This window comes from Leguminivora glycinivorella, chromosome 2, assembly GCF_023078275.1.
Source record: "Leguminivora glycinivorella isolate SPB_JAAS2020 chromosome 2, LegGlyc_1.1, whole genome shotgun sequence".
In the NCBI taxonomy this organism is placed as follows: domain Eukaryota; kingdom Metazoa; phylum Arthropoda; class Insecta; order Lepidoptera; family Tortricidae; genus Leguminivora; species Leguminivora glycinivorella.
In genome coordinates, this window is record NC_062972.1 from 32,765,297 (window position 1) to 32,786,999 (window position 21,703).

The 21,703-nt window shown below is 38.3% G+C and overlaps 1 protein-coding gene across 1 annotated transcript in view; it reads right to left on the reverse strand.

The window, feature by feature from the left end:
• The window catches only part of LOC125239451 (protein madd-4), a 699,588-nt gene that overhangs the window by 377,497 nt on the left and 300,388 nt on the right, over nucleotides 1–21,703 (reverse strand). The window contains exon 2 of the mRNA XM_048147057.1: nucleotides 18,420–18,453. The gene's annotated coding sequence lies outside the window, so the exon portion shown is untranslated. The remainder of the gene's footprint in view (nucleotides 1–18,419; nucleotides 18,454–21,703) is intronic.

Genomic DNA, 21,703 nt, shown 5'->3' on the forward strand with positions numbered 1-21,703 from the left:
CCTCATGACGAAGCCTGCGTTGCGGATACTGGGTTGTAAAATATTTAGTGTTATTTTTGTCCAATAAATATGCTTTTATTAGCAGTTGAAACAAAATAACTCGAAATAATTTTACTCGTTCTAAACTTTCGATGATTTGCTGTCGGTGAAATGGTATTCGATGAAAAGTTTGTCGGAAAACCAAGGTACACCCTAAGTTGCTGGTTGAAAATGTTAAATATTTTAAAATTATTTTGTTATTGATTTTTTTTTGCTGCAGACATGAATAAAATAATATATTAGGTTTCGAAGTTATACTGAAACAACAAATGAGTCAGTAAAAAAACTTCATTGTTGTTATATTTTATTGGGAGCCAACTATTTGCGCTTATATTTTTGAAGTTTGTTTTCTATTTCTACTGAAAACGTCATTCTGCCAGTATATAAGTAAGAAGACAGCCGTCATACGCCCAAAAACAACAAAAAAAAATGTCACCTACGACAAAGCTCACGACAGCGACATTCTAAGTATACAACTCTTGATTAATTCACTCTCTGTCATCCATTGAATGAGATCAGAATTTAAATAAGAACAAAACTTCCCGGACAAAACGACCCTTTCTCCCGATAGCCGATACATTATAATAAAAAAAAAGAAATCCCACTCTGCCTTATCTATGTCGTTCGATTACTACCGATGTTATGGTCACGGACAAAAATATCTTCTTTTATTAGACTTGTTTGATGTAGATTTAGACTTTCTATAAAGTGTTGTGCTTTAAAATATAACAAGAATACTTATTGGTAAGGTTTTGATGTTTATTTAAATTTCGAATTTACATTGTATTGATATAACAAGGATGTTACTCTACTTTGTATCTTTTTAAGATGTTTTGAGCATTTAAACGTGTGATTTAAGACGCATCTTAAGTTGTCCATAATTTAATTTAATTTAATTGTTGAATGGAGGTGAAAATTGCACCGGTTAAGTAGTTAGTTTCTGAATTGTTGTGGTACGTATTATTAAATTAAGTTAATAAAAAAATTATGTGTGTATAAATTTATGCTGTAACTTTGGCGCTTAATTCTTAAACAAAAAAGCAGCAGCATGATAGTTCTAAATCAGGTGATGCGGCAAAGAAGTTCAAAGTAAGTTTCCGCAAAATTGACAATAAAAATTGCCCTTTCAATATAGTCAGTTACTGCACTTATCATCTGGATAGGGGTCATCTAGGGAAACAATAAGGTTGTGTAATTTTTTGAAACTTACTTACTTACTTACTCCGTTGGCTCAGTGCCCCAAAATGAGACTTGGCCTCCGATACATAAGACAGCGCCACTTTTCTCGGTCCTACGCTATTTCTCGCCAATTTTTAACTTGGAGTTCGCACAGACCCGCCTCCACCATGTCGCTCCAGCGGTCCCTAGGGCGTCCGGCAGGTCGTCCTCCTGCTTGGCGACCCAGGTATGCTCTTTTCACATTTCGATCCTCATCCATCCTCTCGAGATGGCCCAACCAACGGAGTCTGTGTGCTTTGGTCTCTCCAATGATGTTAGGTTCAGCCACTAGGTCTTCGATTTCACTGTTCCTAGGGATTCTCCAGCTTCCATCCGGTCTTCGTTTGGGGCCCGATATTTTCCATAGGATCTTCCTCTCTGCAACTAGCAGCATATTCTCCTCTTTAAGTGTCAGTGTCCAAGCTTCACATCCGTAGGTTAGGATTTTTTGAAACGCTGGCTTATAATTTAAAGATGTTTGTTAACATGACCTTAGTTACGTATTTTCTATCCATAAATTTTCTATCCAAAACCGTTTAGCAATATCTCAGCCAATGTAAACTATGTTAAACCTCAAGAGTCACCTTCTCCATATTTCACTAGATAAAACTATCCTCGAAAATCAAGACAGAGGGTTAAAACAAATCCAAATAAACTCAAGAAAGGTCCACGGTAACGAGTTTGGTCAATATTTATACGAAGCTAGCAAGATTTACAAAAGGATTGGATACCAAAAACGACATCCAAATTTCCTGCCTGCTATCCTTTTCACTCAAGTACCCTCAACCTAAGTGGGATAAAGATGGAGTTAGCCTGTTTAAGAATGTAATGCTTGTATGAAAGTATACGCTTTGGAGCAATGAATAAATTTAGGTATAGAGATAATATGAATTTCTATTGCCTTATTGTTGAGAGTAAGCTGCTGGAAAAGATTTGGAATAAGAAATGTGATGGATTTTTTAAATTTTAGCATTTAAAAAGAAGCGTGCGATTAACGATTATGGAGTTTCTCTAACAAACCTATGTAACTTCTTGTCCTTACAATATTACAAAAATGTAGACCTAAAGTAACTCCATATCCTGATTGTCTCAAAGAGATATGCTAAAACTATAGTACCTATGTGCCCAGCTAGTGACATAACACCTAGAGTAATAAAAGAATGAAAAAAACACAAAAAAAAATATTATAGAACATCATTCCACAGATTGACTGATTCTCACGGAAAGCTAAAAAAGGCTGTGGGTGCTCAGACAACGATATATAATATACAAATACTTATATACATAGAAAACATCCATGACTCAGGAACAAATACCTGTGCTCGTCACACAAATAAATGCCCTTACCTGTATTTGAACCCCGGACCACGGCTTAGCTGGCAGAGTCACTACCCGGTAGGCCAGACCGGTCGTCAAACACAAATTTTAATAGTTTAATGTTTTCATCTACTTTCACGCCTTAAATATTTAAAACCTATCTTGAAACTCAGTCCAACATGGTAACAAACACAAAAAATCTTTTTATCGATGTCACAAGGATCCTTCTCAGTTAAAAAAAACATAAAATCAGCAGTTCTCAAAAGGTTTGTACATAGCCACATCAGCAAATTTTAATTGATCCTATTTTGTTACCAACATTTAGTAATATAAGCAGACTTTCGTAAGATATATACACGATAATTGTTATAATTAAGAAAATATACATGTATATGTAGATACTAGAACCTTAATGACGAAATAAAACTTACTAAAATCTCAATTTATCAAAAAAATCTTGGTAACAAAATAGGAATAAAAAAAAACTGCTGAAATGTATCTTTACCCCAGTGGCCGTAATCATGATCATGTTTTTGTCACTTATCATATCATACGTCACTTTTTTGTTTTTCTTTAAACGTGACAGACAATACAGACAATGAGTGACAAATGATGGACAGTCGGCCATCTTAGCCCTGCAGGCCGATTATGCTTGCAATTTTATCATTTATCGACGTGGATAAGGCATCCGTCACGTTCTGGCAAGTGTGAGAGTGACAGGCGTCTTATCCACGTTGAATAAGTGACAAAATTGGAAGCATGATAGACGGACTGCTGTCTGTACACACTACTGTCGGTCACCGGAAAGTGCTACCGTTTGCTACCAAGTGAAGCGTGAAATTTTATAAAGAAACTTTGACATCCGAAGTATCACCTTAAAACTGACTTACAGCTGCTTGACAAAGGAACTAAGTCCTGTAGTTTCAACACCAACTGTTAGTTTCCTGTTTGAACACTGTTTAAAATTAAGTTTGTATGTTCCGCTCTTCACCAAATTATATTTGCTGTTCAACGCGGCGCCACCATCGAGTAGAATGTATGGAAATATTGTAGTTTCCTGTTTTGTCGGCTGTAAAGTTATGTTTGCTATTATTTAGTTTGTTTATGTTAATACGGTTTCCGGAGATAAGGTGAATTCTTGGACCTACCGCATATGTACTCATAAATAAAGAGATAGTTTTGACTAAAATGTCTTTTGGTTTTCGTAGACTAAAGAAACGTGGATACTGATTTTTCGAGTTTTTTTATACGACGTCGGTGGCAAACAGGTATACGGTCCGCCTGATTGAAAGCGGTCACCGTAACCTATGGACGCTTGCAACTCAAGGGGTGTCACATACGCGTTGCCGACCCATTAGAAACTTGTATACTCCTTTTTTAAAGAACCTCATACTGTAGTAGCTATAAAGCCCTTGCATTAATCGTAAGCCAAGCTATTTGGCATTTTCAAATTTATTTGTATTTTTTGTCTCTTTTGACGATTTTGTGTCATAAAGTTGTTCTACGTCATCTATAATATGGTAGTTTAAGCAGATGGATTGCCTATTGGTAAGATTCGCCCTTGCATCATAAGAGAGATTTAAGTGCCGGTCATATGGCAGTACGTTCTTTCCTTTATGGTCAAATTTTTAATCATCTTTTGCCTCTTTCAAGAATGCTTACTTAATACTTCAAAACTTCAGCTTGACACTATTCCCAATTAATTGATTAAAATCCTTTTGTTCGGGAATTTAAATAATTTCTAGAATCGTTGATTTATGAACTTTCGTAATTTAGTCCAAAACCTTTCCATCAAGATCTCAGACAATGGCACAATTTTTTATAAAGAAAATTCCAACCAAACTGAACAAAAAAATTATCCAAAATGCTTTTTACATTTAATTCCCGCCTTCTAATCCCAAAACTGTCCTAATCAACCGCCGGCAATAAATCTTAAACATCACATTTCTGAACATCTAATCCACTTTAGGGGCTATTCTCAGAGCGGGGCCAATTTCGTTTGAAACATTTTAAATCTACGGGCCGAAGAAAGGGAATCTGCGAGAGTTCTGATTGGGTGCGCGAGTTAAGATGGAATAACAAAAATAAATATACTAAGATAATCAAGACATGTACTAAGATAAACCCACTTTTTCAGTAGAATAGAAACTGTGGGTGCCTGACTTTGCTTGATACTATGCTTCCACTAATACCGGCGTCCCGAATCTTTGGAAAGTAGCAAAAAGAACAGGGAGACAGATATGTTGACAAAAACAAATTAGGTACAAATCAAAAACCGTTTAACTCCATACAGTTGATCAAACTCGATTCGTTGTATACATTGTACGTATTATGTAGTTATATAATCATGATCTCATTTATAATCATGATTTTCAATTTTATGATTTGGCTTTTTGTCGTCTGGTGATGTACCATGAAACAAAACAGGTTAGCATTTCGCTTCTTAACCTCGTGTTTAAATTAACGTTTACTTGAGACTTCAACTAGTCTTCAGCAAGCTGTTGGAATAACAAACCATCGCCAGTACAATTCCTTCAAATTGGTGATATTTCGAAATGGAGAGATGAATGAGGGGGCGAATTGAATTTTTCGCGTTCAACTGACGAGGATGTCTGCATTGTCCGTTATTTGTCATTTTTATTTGATGCGTAAAATGTTGGTGCTTTGGAAACTTTTTTGTTCTGTTTACGTAGGTCACTAGGAAAGTTTTGAGATTTAATAACTAAACTTTATTTTTTTTTCAAAATAATTTCCATCGGCTACAATACACTTCTCCATACGACAAAACCAGTCATCAAAAATCTTCTTCCAGGTTTCCTTGGGGACTTCCTCACACGCCAAATCCCATGCTCGAATTAACTGCTCATCATCGGAATACCGGCGGCCTTTCAATTTATCCTTGATCATTGGGAAGAGTCCAAAGTCGCAGGGTGCGAGGTCAGGACTGTAGGGAGGGTGCTCTAGTAGAATTAATCCAGATTGACTTAGAAAACCTTGAGTTAATTGAGCTCGATGTGCAGGTGCGTTATCGTGATGAAGCCGCCAAGTGTCAATGCGTGAGTTTGGCCGAAGGTTTTTTAGAGATTCAATCAGCTGAGGCAAACAAATCTCTGTGTACCATTTTGCGGTAACAGTCTTCTGTTCTTCAAGAGTTATTCGCTTTATTATACCTTTGATGCCAAAGAAGACCACGACCATTTTCTTTTTTACGGAGCGAGACTGTTTGACAGTCGTCGGCTGTTCTTCGTCTTCAAATATCCATACTTTATTTTTAGATTTAGATTTTACATCATAATAATACAGCCAAGATTCGTCACCTGTTACTATTGAATTCACCTTAGATGATTTTCCACCATCAAACATAGTAAGCATTTTTTGACACCATTTCTTGCGACATTCCATTTGGGCCGCGGTCAACAAGTGGGGTACCCATAACGTGCAAACTTTTCTTACTTGAAGATGGTCATGTAAAATAGTATGAATTGATGGTGCACTAATCTTCAAGAGTTCCTCTATTTGTTTGTAAGTAATATGTCTATCTATCTCAAGTAGTTTCTTAACTGCAGCCACGTTTTCTGAGGACACTGCTTCGACAGGCCGGCCGGATCGAGAATCGTCAGACAAGTTAAAATCTCCTCTTTCGAACTGTTTGTACCACCGATACACTGAGCTACGAGATGGTGCTTTCTCATGAAACACAAATTTTAATTCACTGACACAATCATCAGCACTCAGACCTCGCTTGAAATTATAGAACATAATTGCTCGAAAATCGCGTCGCGTTAACTCTGACATCTTGTCACAATTAAAAATTCATAAAAATTGTTGGAGGTAGGTAAATTCTAATTTTTTACTTGCTACCCACTACTATATGAGACGTGCTATCATTGACAATAGTTTAACGTTTATGCATTAGGTAGTTTATCGATATCTCAAAACTTTCCTAGTGACCTACGTATTAACGTTTGATGAAACGGTTTTAAGGGAAGTTTTTTTTGTTTTGAAACAAAAGGTCACTTTTTGTCTGTTGTTCAGTTACTGCCAGGAAGTTGAGGTAGGTATTTGAAATAAAATTTACAAACAACTGAATACAAGCCGAATCAATTTTGAAACACACATAATATATGTACCTAGTATCTAGACCACTGCCGCTGCAAATGCTATAATCGTGTTATTATTAAGATTTTTTACATTATACAATATTATATACATACATAGTTCAGCAGTTCTTAAAAAGTTTGTACATAGCCACGTCAACAAATTTTAATTGATCCTATTTTTAACCCCCGACGCAAAAACGAAGGGGTGTTATAAGTTTGACGTGTCTGTCTGTCTGTCCATCTGTCCGTCTGTCTGTCTGTCTGTCTGTCTGTCTGTCTGTTTGTCTGTCTGTGTGTGTGTCTGTCTGTGGCATCGTAGCTCCCGAACGGATGAACCGATTTAGATTTAGTTTTTTTTTGTCTGAAAGCTGAGTTAGTCGGGAGTGTTCTTAGCCATGTTTCATGAAAATCGGTCCACTATGTCGCGGTCGGGGGTTTTTTCAAAATTTTAATTTTGTGGTTAGGTTATGTTACTGACATTTAGTCGAGTTACGTAAGATATATACAGGATATTTTGTTATAATTAAAAAATATAGATACTAGCGAACCTACAAAAACTTACTAAAATCTGAATTCATAAAAAAAATTGGTAACAAAATAGGAATAAAAAAAAAACAAATTTAATATTTTCCTTAATTTTTGTACAAACTGTTTGAGAACTGCTGAGTCACAGTCCTTATTGTTTTCGACGACGTGATCCTAAATACACCTTACGGAGGTTTCCTAGCATGTGCTCTAATGTGGCTAGCCAGGCCGAACATGCTATTAAATACTTGATTTAGATTTTTAAGTCAGCAGTTCTCAAAATGTGTGTACAAAAATTAAGGAAAAACTTAAATCACTGGTTTTTATTCCTATTTTTGTACCAAGATTTATTTGATGAATTGAGATTTTTGTGAGTTTTATTTCGTCATTAAGGTTCTCCTAGTGTTTATATTTGCTTAATTTTACCAATTGACCTGTATATTAAATCCTATGAAAACGACTTACATTATTAAATGTTGGTTACAAAATAGGATCAATAAAATTTGCTGACGAGACTATGTCCAAAGTTTTTGCTTATTTTTTGTAAACGTTTCAAAATTAATACTTTTATTACGCGGGCGAAGCCGCGGGTAAAAGCTAGTATTATATGAAGCGCTGGTGGCCTAGCGGTAAGTACGGTGTGCGACTTTCATTCAGGAGGTCGCAGGTTCGAACCCCGGCTCGCACCAATTAGTTTTTTGGAATTTATGTGCTAAATGTCATTTGATATTTGCCAGTCACTTTTCGGTGAAGGAAAACATCGTGAGAAAACCGGACTAATTACAATAAGGTCTAGTTTACACTTCGGGTTGGAAGGTCAGATGGCAGTCGCTTTCGTAAAAACTAGTGCCTACGCCAAATCTTGGGATTAGTTGTCAAAGCGGACCCCAGGCTCCCATGAGTCGTGGCAAATGCCGGGATAACGCAAGGAGGATTGTTACATTAATATTAGTATTTAATCTAAATTCCAACTTTGAGTAGGTATCTACATATATCTTGTGACATTGCACATTTTTAGTACAACGACGTTTTTAGGTTTGTCTCAAACATAAGTTTTTGCGCATGGCAAGGACTTTAATTGATCTAGCAACTGAATCGATATGGATGACAGTTCTGTAATCCAATCAGAATCATCTGTCAATAAGGGTTGTTGCCAGTATACAAATATCCATGATTTTCATGATGTTAATTATTTTAGAATTTAAAATAAATATTTGATTTATAAATTAGGAAGTTGCTAGAATATGGTTAGAAAATCAGGTGTAATTTTACACACTAGATATTTCAGTCATTTGAAATTTATTACAGCGAATTGTTGCTGAAGCTGTCGTTCGATTTGGTATCCCCAAGTCTCCCAAAGTTGTTTTGAGTTCTGAGATCATTTCCTCCTCACTTGCTAGCTGACTCCGGTACAGGTCGTAGGCCTCCAGTGGCTATTTTTAATGTATCATGGATTATCTCTGATATGGAACAGAAATCCAAATTGTGGAGCAGCAGGAGTCCTTTTCTGTGTGGCCTTATGGCTTCCAGAATTGTATTTTCAACCATGAATTGTGAGTAGAGTTTTGTTGAAGTAATATTGAGTTTAATTTCCTTGTGTGATCTTGGCTTTGTAAAGTTTTGACCATGTGTCTCTATTTCCAGTCTCCTGATGGTTTATGTGGCGGGAAGGGTTTGTCAGAGCTGCGAAGGATGAGTCTTCTCAATTTCCAGCTGGTAAGAAATCCAGACTATCAAATATACACATGAAAAGGTTAGGCCACATGCCATTATCTAATGAAGTTTTTTTCTTCTATTTCAGCTGACTGGGATTTATCAATTTATCGATTTATCAGATTTAATTGATTTATCAATTTAAATTTAACAATCAAATTTAAGATTTAAATTTGTTTTTCAAGATCTCAAGATTTAATTGGTCTCGGTTTCATTTAGTTTCTTCGAATTGAATGCTTTCACCCTAAGGGGGTTTACGGTGAAGAGGATGCTTGCCGGAGGCTGAAGCTTAGGTTGCAGAGGTGCTCTTTTGAATTACTGCGCCTGGGGCGACCGCTTTGGCTCACTGAAGGATGGCTTGCATGTGCAGCGGTAACTTCTGGCTTGAAGGTTGGTGGCATTTCTCTTTCCTGGAAGCAAGTGTTAAGTTTAGTTAAATTTAGTTTCTATCATCTATGTTGGCACTGATACTTAGGGACTAACCAGTTTTAGGCAATGCTTGTACATCACTCAGAACCATATTTGCCCGGCCCAGCTCTATCGTCTGGCAATGTTATTTTAGTTAAGGTGCTAAGCTTAAGCTTTTATTGCTGATTTACAAGCTGTACTTTGCATTGTGTCCTTTCATCAAATAAAATTGTGTGTCACAAACTAACCGTTTTATTCCAATTCCATTTAGAACCTGAATCCTTGAGGAGAATCACCAGTAGCACCTTGTTTCGTTTCGTTATTAAGTTTTTTGGCAGAGCAAGTCTGCAAGGTTTATTAAGTTGAGATTTATTATGATGATCGAGGCTTTCCCACCAGTTTTCCCGAGCCGGGTGTGGGAAGGCCCCGTTTCAATCTTTATTTAGAATTATAGCTTCAAAGTTTAATAATAACTAAAACTGTTATCGAATGAACATACATATCAGTATCTGTGTGCGTCTAATTATTTAAAAAGCTTCAATCACAAAGATTACAAAAATCTTTTAAGAGAAAGTCCAAATCCTACAGAGTCATTCTAAGAAAATGTAAATATATCATGAGCACTAAGCATTGTACAGTAATAAATTATTAATGCGTAGAAAGTTATATGTCTTTTTACTAGGGTATTAAGGTACAGTAGGGATTCGAAGAGATTACTGTCACCGACGTATTATGTTTTTTCTCTCAATTTAGAATCTCAGCTTTGATAGTGAACACCTTGGTATAGCCCTAGTAGAGCAGGCTCCATGGGGATGTTCGTTTGCAAAAATATCGCACCTCATTCTGACTTCTGATATATATTTTATAGATCCCGGACATCCTATAAGCAGATGTTGCCAACCAGTTTTGTGGTCCCCCATGTGGTGCTCATCACACAAATAAATGCCCTTACCGAGATTCGAACGGGACCGCGGCTTACCAGGCGGGGTCACTGTACGCTAGGCCAGATCGGTCGTCGGTTAATTCAACACGTTCAACAAATCCATCTTAACCCAAATGACGAATAACATCTTTTCACAACTAACCAAATTCTCAAAGACACACACACACACACACACACACACAATCTACAAACCTTAATCCCAATTCTATTTTCTGTTGAATTATTTGCCGAGTATTTACTATACTCATCGAGATAAAACGCTAATATCGCTAATAGATCGAATACCACAAGGAGCACGTTTTGCTTATTTCTCGGATTCTCTTAGATATCAGGAGGCCAATTCTGTTTTTTTTTTAATGTAATAGGCACCAAACGAGCAGTCGATCCGCCTGATGGGAAGCAGTTATCGCCGCCCATGGACATAAGCAACATCAGGAGTGTCACTTATGCGTTGCCGATCTTTAAGAACCTGCTTCTTAAAGAACTCCATATCATAGCGCAAGGGGAACACCTCAGAAGGTAGCTCATTCCACAACTTGCACGTTCTGGGCAAAAACGAGCGAGAGGCCGGTTTGATCTTGATTTTCCACGTGTCCAAAAAGTGAGGATGATGAGCACAGACCATACCCTATAGACATCCATTACAAGACGACTCGCGTTCACCAGCCTTACTTGTATTTGCCATGATATAAGCGCGGGCGCTCGCCGTGCCCGACCGATCAGTAACGACCAAGTAACCGACCCGAAAGCAGCTCGTGTTTTTCGCAATAAAAAAATTGAAAAAGGGTATTTTGATGCCTTAAAGATGTCCACCTGTAGTGTGAAATGGTGTGAAAAGGTAAGAAGAAGATCAAATTTGAAAACAGACGGTATTACATTCCACAAATAAGTCATATTTATAATTCATTCAGAGCCGGCATAGGTCAACTTACACTGGCTATTTACGCGACTCCCTTTTCGTCTGGCGCGACTGCCTGCCGTCCTTGAAACGACCAATCGCAGCGCGCTAAACACATTCCCCTCCCGCTCCTCGCGCCCCAAGCACTGGTGATTTGTAGCGCGCACAAAATTTACAATATTGGCACTCTATAGGAGGTTCTCTGTGATGATGAGGATTTGTTGTTATTTTATAAAAGTTCTTTTGCCCGACAACTAATTTACTACAATCTGCTTTTGTCCAGCAGTGGGGCACTATAATTGGCAATTTTTTTTGAGGCATCGTATCCTCTACGGATCACGGTCATCGCAGAGCCACATTAGTTGGTTGGTTTGGTTGGCATCATACGTTAATCCATAAGTGCAAGCGAGATGACATGACTCAATGACAGCAAAGACGCTATAGGTTAAACCGACATTACTCCAATTTGTGTCAAAATGAGAATCTCTTTCATCTGATGATAGTCATGATTTTGCTCATAGATTAAATATAAGAAGATCCCATCCCATACATTAAAATGCGACCGCCTAAGAACGCGCATACACTACACCACACATAGATGGCGCTACAAAATAAATGTCTTGTAGCTTTCGATTATACTTGTAGATGGCGTTAAGTGTCACTTTTGAAATAGATTTACGTCTCGAAAGTGACACTTAACGCCAACCTACAAATAAATGGCAACGAGGATTTTTTGTGGGGCCACTTATGTGTGGTGTAGTGTATGCGCGTTCTAAGGCGGTCGCATTTAAACGTATGGTATGGTATGTTCTTCTTATATTTAATCTGTTTATGTTAAACTGTATCCACTTTAAGAAAGTTACGATCGCACCTTTAATGTGCTTACCGAATGTGGCATATTTATGGTTTGTGTTACCGCACCTTAACAAATGTGGTATTAGAATCGGCCACCTTATATCAGAGTACTGGAAACAGTCGTCTTAGGTAAAATACAGTCAGCAAATCTTTAGCAGAATAGTTTTTCCAGATTTTCTAGATTAAAGTTGAATCTTAGACGAGCTTTAGAAATAAAGGCATGGCCATTGAAATTGCGGCTTATTTTTTTATAATGAAAAAAAAGGAGACAGCTAGGTGATAACATTTTTATAAAAGACATAATGACTATTGGCCCCGTGTGGTAACGGGTTAAGAATTTCACCACCCCCTCTCTTCCCGTGGGTGTCGTAGAAGTCGACTGTGGGATATGGATTGTGGCGTAGGCGAGAGGCTGGCAACCTGTCACTGCAATGTCATAATTTGGATTTCCTTCATCCCCTTTTTGCCAAGAGTGGCACTGCAACTTAGTAGTTCATGTGCTCTGCCTGCCTTATGTGAAGCTGTGCAGGCGTGATTATATGTATATGTATAATGACTATTAGGATAAGTAAGACTATCTCTACGTCATATGAACTTTTACTTATATCTACCATAGCTATTATTCTATCGAATTAATTCCTGAAGAAATTATTTTTGCTACCTTTTTCGTCGTTTTGTTTTGAAGTCACATACACTACATACGCTCTTGCACTCTAGTCCTCTCTATGTTGTCTACTTTCATCTTTAACTAATCTAAAAATCTTTCCCGCTGTTTTAATGGCCCCACTGAACTATAATGACAGCGATTCTTAACTCACTTACGCTGTATCGAGTTGTAGAATAGATTTCCCCTATTAATTGTCTTTAACTAAGTAGGTAATTTCTCAACTTTGCCTGCAATTTTCGTGGCCTCGGTAAACTCTAATCCTCAATATCCTTAACATGTTTAAACTACCCGCTGTTTTCATGGCCCCAACGAACTCTAATGACCGCGGTCATTAACACGCTTTGTGGAGTCGAGAGCCTTTTTCCAGGGCGCTCATTGTCTCACCTCTGAGCCTGTAATGTATTAAATTCTGAATTCTATATTATATAAGAGTATTTTGTGATTAGTATGTATTTTTGTGACTTCTACTAGTTTCGGCATGACTGAGATTTTTCCATGTACTATTAATTTTTAACTAATCTTGAATACTTTATCGCTGTTTTTGTGGCTTCAGCGACCTGCAATGACCGCGGTCCTTAACACGATTGCCTCCAGTTGAGAGCTTTCTATGATTCTCTTTGTCGTCTTTAACAACAAAAAAATCTTTTAAATATAAATAGGTACAAGTACTCTCCCAAGTCGTATTTGGGCCATTTTTTTCAAAGTTGTCCACCCCACTTTTTTTTGATTTGGAATTTTTTATGTGATTTCCACTCAGAATCGCGAGCTCTTTCAGTCCTAATAGGAGAAAAAAGTGTCCCAAGGTTTTTTTCCATTCCGTTACCATTTTTTCATACCTTTTGTATGGCGGTAGCGGAATGGAAGTTCTAAAAAATGTATGGAAATTTTGGGTCATTTTTTTCTCCTATCAGGATCGAAAGACCTCGCGATTCTGAGTATGAATCGCGAAAAAAATACCCATGTTACAAAAAAAGTGGGGTGGACAACTTTGAAAAAAATGGCCCTATTACCCGCTGCTTTCGTGACCGCAGCCGCGGTCCTTAACACGCTTTGAGTCAAGAGCCTTTTTCCAGATCGCTCATTGTCTCACCTCTGGGCCCGTAATGGATTAAATTTTGAGTTCAATAGATAACAGTAGGTATATAGCGACCTATAACCGCGATCCTTAACACTATTGCGTCAAGTCAAGAGATTTCTATGACATTCTTTATCACAGTTGACAACTTTTTTTATCTTTTATACATGCTTTCGCAAGGCTTATTTCTAAATTACTCGCTGCTTTCGTGGCCGCCGCGGTCCTTAACACGCTTTGAGTCGAGAGCCTTTTTCCAGGTCGCTCATTGTCTCACCTCTGGGCCGGTAATGGATTAAATTCCGAGTTCGATAGGTAAGAGTTTTATAGGATTGTGCCCTATGGTGCCTTTGACATTTTAAGTTAGTCTTGCGCAATGCTGAAGTAGTATTTCATGAATCCTATGTAAGTATTTATCAAAGACATATGTAACTCTGTATAGACGGATAAATTCTAAGAAAAAAACGTTCCTCAAAGCCCTAGAGAAAAAGGTACGGTGGCCTAGATGGCATTACACCTTTGGAGAACGCTCGGCTAGATGGTGCTAATAATTATATTAGACATTTTAACACATATCAAGCTAACAATATGGGCCAAATTGTCAAAACAGGTTCAAAAGTTTTAAGCCTGTGTCGAGAGATGTCAGTCTACGCACTGTGATTACACATTTTACTTTGACAGTAACTCTCTATAATACTCGATCCTCTTTGGTATTTATGAAATATTATGTATAACTTTTAAGTATCTATAACGAAACTAAAAAAAATCGATTACAAAAATATTAAAAAACTTCGATTAGAAACAAATTATGCTTACAGAATTGTAATATGACAACTATATAAGGTTACTGTGAAATAAATAGTACGTTTATATTGGTGTTATCAGCAATAGGACTTTCGGACGCTACTTATCGTAGTAAGCTCTCTCTGTTGCGCTAAATACCCAAGACCGATCAAGAGACTATTGTAAGGGCATCACTAGTCGACGTCCCCATCCCTATGCATCGCTTCCAACAATTATAACCTAACCACAAAATTAAAATTTTGAAAAAACCCCCGACTGCGACATAGTAAACTGATTTTCATGAAACATGGCTAAAAAAACTCTCGACTAAATCAGCTTTCAGACAAAAAAAACTAAATCTAAATCGGTTCATCCGTTCGGGAGCTACGATGCCATAGACAGACACACACACGGACAGACAGACAAACAGACAGACAGACAGACAGACGGACAGACAGACAGACACGTCAAACTTATAACACCCCTTCGTTTTTGCGTCGGGGGTGAAAAATGGCGTCAGACGGACTCGTAACGTCACTTCATATCGAATGTCATTGATCTTTTATTTTGGGATTCCGTTCAATAAACTGTATGATTAAGTGGTGACCTCGTGTTTTTACTCTAACACTATATTTATACTTAACACGTTCACTGCGTTACGGGGGTTTTTGAACCCCGTACGCTGTCATCACTCAGTGCGGGTGAGATAAATCGTGTTCACTCCGCTGGTGCGGAAGCTGTATTATGGTCATTTTTACAACTACGAAAATGACAAATATACATTTGGATTTCTGTTCAAAAGTATTATTTATTCATATATTAATTATATACGGGGTCTCAGGAACCCCGTACCGACCAGGGGACAAAAATTACCTTCTAGTGCGATACGGGTCTCCGTGAGCCCCGTAAAAGAATTTGCTGGCCCGTACGGGGTTGTGGGCACAGTATCGCTAGTGCAGTGCTTACTGAAATACTTGTTATCGGCAAATTAAAAATGAAGCGCTCGAACCACACGTTAGAACTACTATATTCCAAAAACAAAGGTTATCCCACACAACAAAAGTCAAAATCACCACAAATTGACATCTAATTGCAGGCAGGTAATTAAATATATGTTTTTAATATGTAAAAACGGTGGTGGTTTATCTTATTTTATTTATCTTTGTTACTTAATTATATTAACTACTTTCACAAAAATACAAGAGTGCGAAGTATCATATTTTTGATGTGTAATTTTTTTATTAAAACAGCATATACATCGATTTTTTTATTTCCCATCACTACTAATTTATCGACCTTAATACATTACATGCGTTACGGGGTGTACTAAACCCCGTATTTTTTCAATTTTAGTGCGATACGGGGATAAAATAACCCCGTATTTTCTTTTCTATATAATTTTCTGAGTTTTTATCGTATCCACGTGCGGGGATAATGAGACGTAGGAAATTTCATACTCTTACAGTTAGTCGAAAAAAATATTGAAAAATCCAATATTTCAGGAATTTACAGCACTTTTAACAGACTTAGGCGTACGGGGCACTTTTATACCCGTAACGCACTACGATGTAAACTATTACGGGGCGGATTGGGCCTCGTAACGCACTAGATTTTGGGTTAAGGTTTTGGCTTGCCGCAGCGAACGTGTTAAGCTGCGGAATCTGCATGATTGGCTTCGTGTCTACACGTTCTATTTAATTACTTCATGGCGACCCTGCCACTATTAATATTCTAAGAAGATACGATATCTTTATGTAGTTACAGATCAATTTTATTACTTAGTGCACTTAATAGTGATATTGTTTACGTATCTAGCAAATGTGTAAATTAATTAATGAATAATAGTATATCTTCTGCTCCATTGTCGTACAAACCATGAGGTGCAAGGTCTCCAGCATAACGGATCATACATTTCAAAGTAAATTCAGTATGTAATCATGTGTCGCAACGTCGGTGCCCTTAAATACATAATGGAGACACAGTTCTGATATAAGACATCCCTCTGGGCTTTCACGGGTACAGAGGAGATGACACAGTGGGTGAGTTACTTTCGAAATATTAAAAACAATGAAAATCTAAAAAATAAAAAAATCAATGGCCCAATAGCAATTCATACTAATATTATAAATGAGAAAGTGTATGTGTCTGTTGGTTTGTCTGTTTTCACGGCAAAACGGAGAGACGTATTGACGTTATTTTTTAAGTGGAGATAGTTGGATCGAGAGTGGAATAAGCTAATTTTTGTCTCTTTGTAACCTCCCACTCCCCTAGAACGGGGGGGGGGGGGGGGGGGGGAACTATTATACTTCATAAACATGAAATAAACCACCTGACCTGAGTTGATTCAGCTAGGAGATCGAACCATACCGTTCTACCTCAGGGATGGTTAGAGGGCGCCACGAGCCTTCGGAAATGTCATATACTTGGAGTTTTCGACCCTTGCCTTCGTGACCCCATGGCCGAGCGGTTTAGGTATCCGTCCGGTAAATGGAGGACGCTGGTTCGATTCCAGCTCTGGACACTTGGAGGCCTTGGTCACTTTTTCATTTCATGTTTAAATTCCTTTTTATGAAGTTTCAAGTTCTTAGGTTATAATTCCTTTATGTACTCCGAAAAAACATCCCACTTTAAACCCCTTGGGAGGCGACTTTTAAACTGAACTCGCCTACTGTTCCTGTCTCAGAACCACATTAAAAATGCAACAGCACGTAATGAACCCGGCATGTATTATTAACTGGGTAGATCCAGGGTAAGACACCGCCAGCGACACTCATTAATAAGTAATTTAATCATTACTTAATGAGTTAGTCGTAGCTATAACCTAATTTGAGTGTTATTTAATTTCAATTATGAACGCGTATGTTTGGCGTTGTGAAAATTTATTTTAATTTTATTCGCTTGGTTTATCCAGACTATTATCATAAATGGCAAAGTGTGTGTGTCTGTTTGTTTGTCCGTCTTTCACGGCAAAACGGAGCGACGGATGGACGTGATTTTACGGAGATAGTTGAAGCGATGGAGAGTGACATAGGCTACTTTTTATCTCTTTCTATAGCGAGCAAGAGCTAGTGCCTAATATAAATTATGTAAGATAGATTTTCTATCTTTGATTGTGTCAGCATGGATAAAGCAGGATTGGATTCAGAAGTTATTTTTACAATTGTTAGCTACAAAGTAGTTACAATGTGTAGAAAATGCTGACGCCAGGGTACGTAGCCGAATGGCACAAACGCTCACGAAACGAAACGCTCGTAGATATCTATCTCTATCGCTCGTGCGTATTGGCGCGACAGAGCCAGACTGTCTTTCGCGGCGTTTCGTTTTCGTTTCGCGTCGCAGAAATGCCATTCGGCTACGGGGCCAGGAAGCCACCAGCGACTGGACCCCACTTCCCTTCACCTAGGGCATCCAAGACCGAAGCCCGGTCTATATGGCCGACAGCCGTGCGTTCGTTAACACCTATTTTTTTTAATTGATTTTTGTATTTGATTTTTATACTCTGAAATACTTAAATTTTGGAATTCTAACTTTTCATTCAAATTTTGTATTCGTTTGGTTTTTTTTTAATATCTTGGACGTGTCTTCCCTAAAATCTAATACAATAATATCAGCTGCAAAATTGCATGGCGAATTTATCAATGAATTCATTCATAATTTTTCCATGCACTTTTGCAGCTGATAGCACATGTAATTTTTTTTTTTTTTATTTATTTAAATGGGCTTACTCTTGGCCACAGACTAGCCAAAGGCAAAGACGTGGCCTACCGATGGAGTGAGCTCGCCCAGAAGATGCCTGTTCACTCTTGATTTGAAGGTTGCATTTGGTTGTTGTTTCGGTTTAAGAATGATGCATGGCGGTAATTTTAACATTTTGAACTTACATTTAATGTCCATTCCTTGAATTCCGGTCGATACCTGCAACAACAGAGTAGGAATATCATTAAATATATAATTTACGTACAGACACGAGTTTCTGAACCTTCTGTTTTAGAATACATGACAGAACTCGATACCGTAAACGTCACTGAAAATATAGGTAACTTGGGGGCGAATGTAACTGATCCATTTTTTCATTATTAGAGTGTCCACTGACGTGACGTGGCGGATAAGCTGCAGGAAAGTCGCCTCCGATGGTATGGTCACATACGCCGCAGACCGGTAGACTACGTCGGAAACAGATGCCTCAACCTCACCGTCCAAGGCCCTAGGCCACGCGGCCGCGGTAGGCCTAAGAAGCGCTGGCTGGACGTCGTGACAGCGGACATGATTGTAAGCGGTAATGTAGTCTGGCTCTGTCACGGAAATACGCAAGAGCGATAGAGATAGATGGGCCATTTTTAGGGTTCCGTAGTCAACTACGAACCCTTATAGTTTCGCCATGTCTGTCTGTCCGTCCGTCCGTCCGTCCGTCCGTCCGTCCGTCCGTCCGTCGTCCGTCCGCGGATAATCTCAGTAACCGTTAGCACTAGAAAGTTGAAATTTGGTACCAATATGTATATCAATCACGCCAACAAAGTGCAAAAATAAAAAATGGGAAAAAATGTTTTATTAGGGTACCCCCCCTACATGTATAGTGGGGGCTGATTTTTTTCTTTTCATTCCAACCCCAACGTGTGATATATTGTTGGATAGGTATTTAAAAATGAATAAGGGTTTACTAAGATCGTTTTTTGATAATATTAATATTTTCGGAAATAATCGCTCCTAAAGGAAAAAAAAGTGCGTCCCCCCCCTCTAACTTTTGAACCATATGTTTAAAAAATATGAAAAAAATCACAAAAGTAGAACTTTATAAAGACTTTCTAAGAAAATTAATTTGAACTTGATAGGTTCAGTAGTTTTTGAGAAAAATACGGAAAACTACGGAACCCTACACTGAGCGTGGCCCGACACGCTCTTGGCCGGTTTTTTCAAAGTTGTCCACCCCCCTTTTTTTTAGATTTGGAATTTTTATGTGTTTTCCACTCAGAATCGCGAGCTCTTTCAATCCTAATAGGAGAAAAAAGTGTCCCAAGGTTTCTTTCCCATTCCGTTACCACTTTTTCATGCATTTTGTATGGCGGTAACGGAATGGAAGGTTCGAAAAAATATATGGAAATCTTGGGACACTTTTTTTCTCCTATCAGGATCGAAAGAGCTCTCGATTCTGAATCATGAACAATGAACATTCGGCTACGCACAGCTTTATATTGGGCAAATGACTATAACTATATAAAATAATCATAACGTCTATTAACACTAAATTAATAACGATGTTACAATTACCAGTGATTGTACGAGCGATATCCAATATCAGATAATATGGCGATTTCGCTTCATGTAGGTACTAAGTGACCTAATTACAGAATATTGTCATAATATGTTGGGGCAATGTACGCAAATATTATTTATTACTTATTTGGTAATTTGCAGTGGCAGGTTGGCGTGGTACGATCATGTAATGTGCAGTGCTCGGACAAGTCATCGCAGAAACAGATAATATGGGCATGGGACAAGAGTACACAGAATAGAATATGCAATAGTGCAAAGTAGAAGTAAAAAGTTAAAAACTAATAAGTAAATAATAGTAGTGAATCTTACGTATGCACCTACCCAAAAGCAAACAATATATTACAGTCCTGTAATGTCTTGTTTGCCATTGCTAGTAAATAATATAAGTAGATACCTATAGAACCTAATGTATTAGGAGCCTCGTCTGCTAACAAACCATACTCTGGTTTGGCAGAAGTTAAAATTTAGTTTTAAGTTATATTTCATTATTTCATTCGATTATAGAGTCAAGACTTAAGATGTCTTTCCCATCACGGAACAATGGTATTCCGGACCTTTGGGAGGCGTGCGCGGGGCCGAAGCCAACACGTAGAGGCCCTTTTGACACTTTAATGAAATGTAAGGGGTACACCGAGCGGATGTTGCCCTTGCCCGTATCATGGGACACACGCAGAGGCAACACCCGCCAGGGTGTAAAGACTATTTGAGAGAATGGAATCTAAAATGAACTGGTCTATTTTGATGAAAGTGATGGACTAAATACTGGGCTATGGATAAAAAACCGGACGCCTGCCTAATAAAACGGTATCCATTTTTATTTCCGGCAGACGGTGACTCGTCCCCACAAGATGGGCCCCCACAAAAAGCGACATCCAAGATGGCTCAAGGGCAACACCGGTGTGAGAACTCAAGGGTGTCGAGAGGTGTACACCGCTTTCTGCCCAGTGGCTGTGAAGCCACTGCACCAACTCGCGTCTTATGCAAATTTTCACTTCCACCCCTGGGGCATATAGCCCTAACGACTCCACTCTGGACGGCCAGCCAAGGCAAGCCAGAGGTAGAGAGTACTGTCCCACCCACCCGCCTTACGGGTAACAGAACTCCCCAGGAGCACTCGGGTACGTGGGGTCGCTGTTCCCCAACAGCTCGCCACAAGCTGCCCTGCGTTGACTGATTGCACTGGTAAAACCAATGGGCGATGGGGTCGTCACATCCCTACGCCTAAGACTTAAGATTATTATTATCTAAAGCTGATAGGTATTATCGTAATTTATATTTATAATTTAATATTTGACCTTTTTAGTCGCATATCTGTCATGGATTTGTCAAAGTGGCATGCTTGAAATAGTTTTGTGATTATTTGCTTAGTGCTTATTTTTAAATATTTTAAATACGAGTATGGTGCAAATAAATACAATTAATAAGTGGATTGAGGACTACCCCGAGCTCTGTTTGTATGGTGATTTAAGGTTGCAGTAGGTACTAAAATTAAATGTCATTGAAAAATATAATTAAATAATATTGTACATAATGCAACTCTATTGATCTTGTTCTATTGCAGTCTTGACTTGTCCGAGCACTGGTAATGAGGAGGGATTAATGTCATATAGCTAGACGTGTCATCTATCTCGCGGCTACATACTCTCGCGGCAATTATGTGATAGGCCTAGTGTTCTAAGCGAACATTTGTTAGTGTGCAGATGAGATGAAAGCACTTGACTTCCATACTTTTATCGGTGCAAGCACGAACGAATGCTGAACTTTTCAGAACACTAAAGCCTACGCCACACATAAAGCGTTTTGATAGCGTAGCGTTAGCGGAGCGCAATGATAGCGGTGCGCCGGAGGAACGCTGGCATTCCGCTCGCAATCTGCGCGCATTCCGCTCGCAATC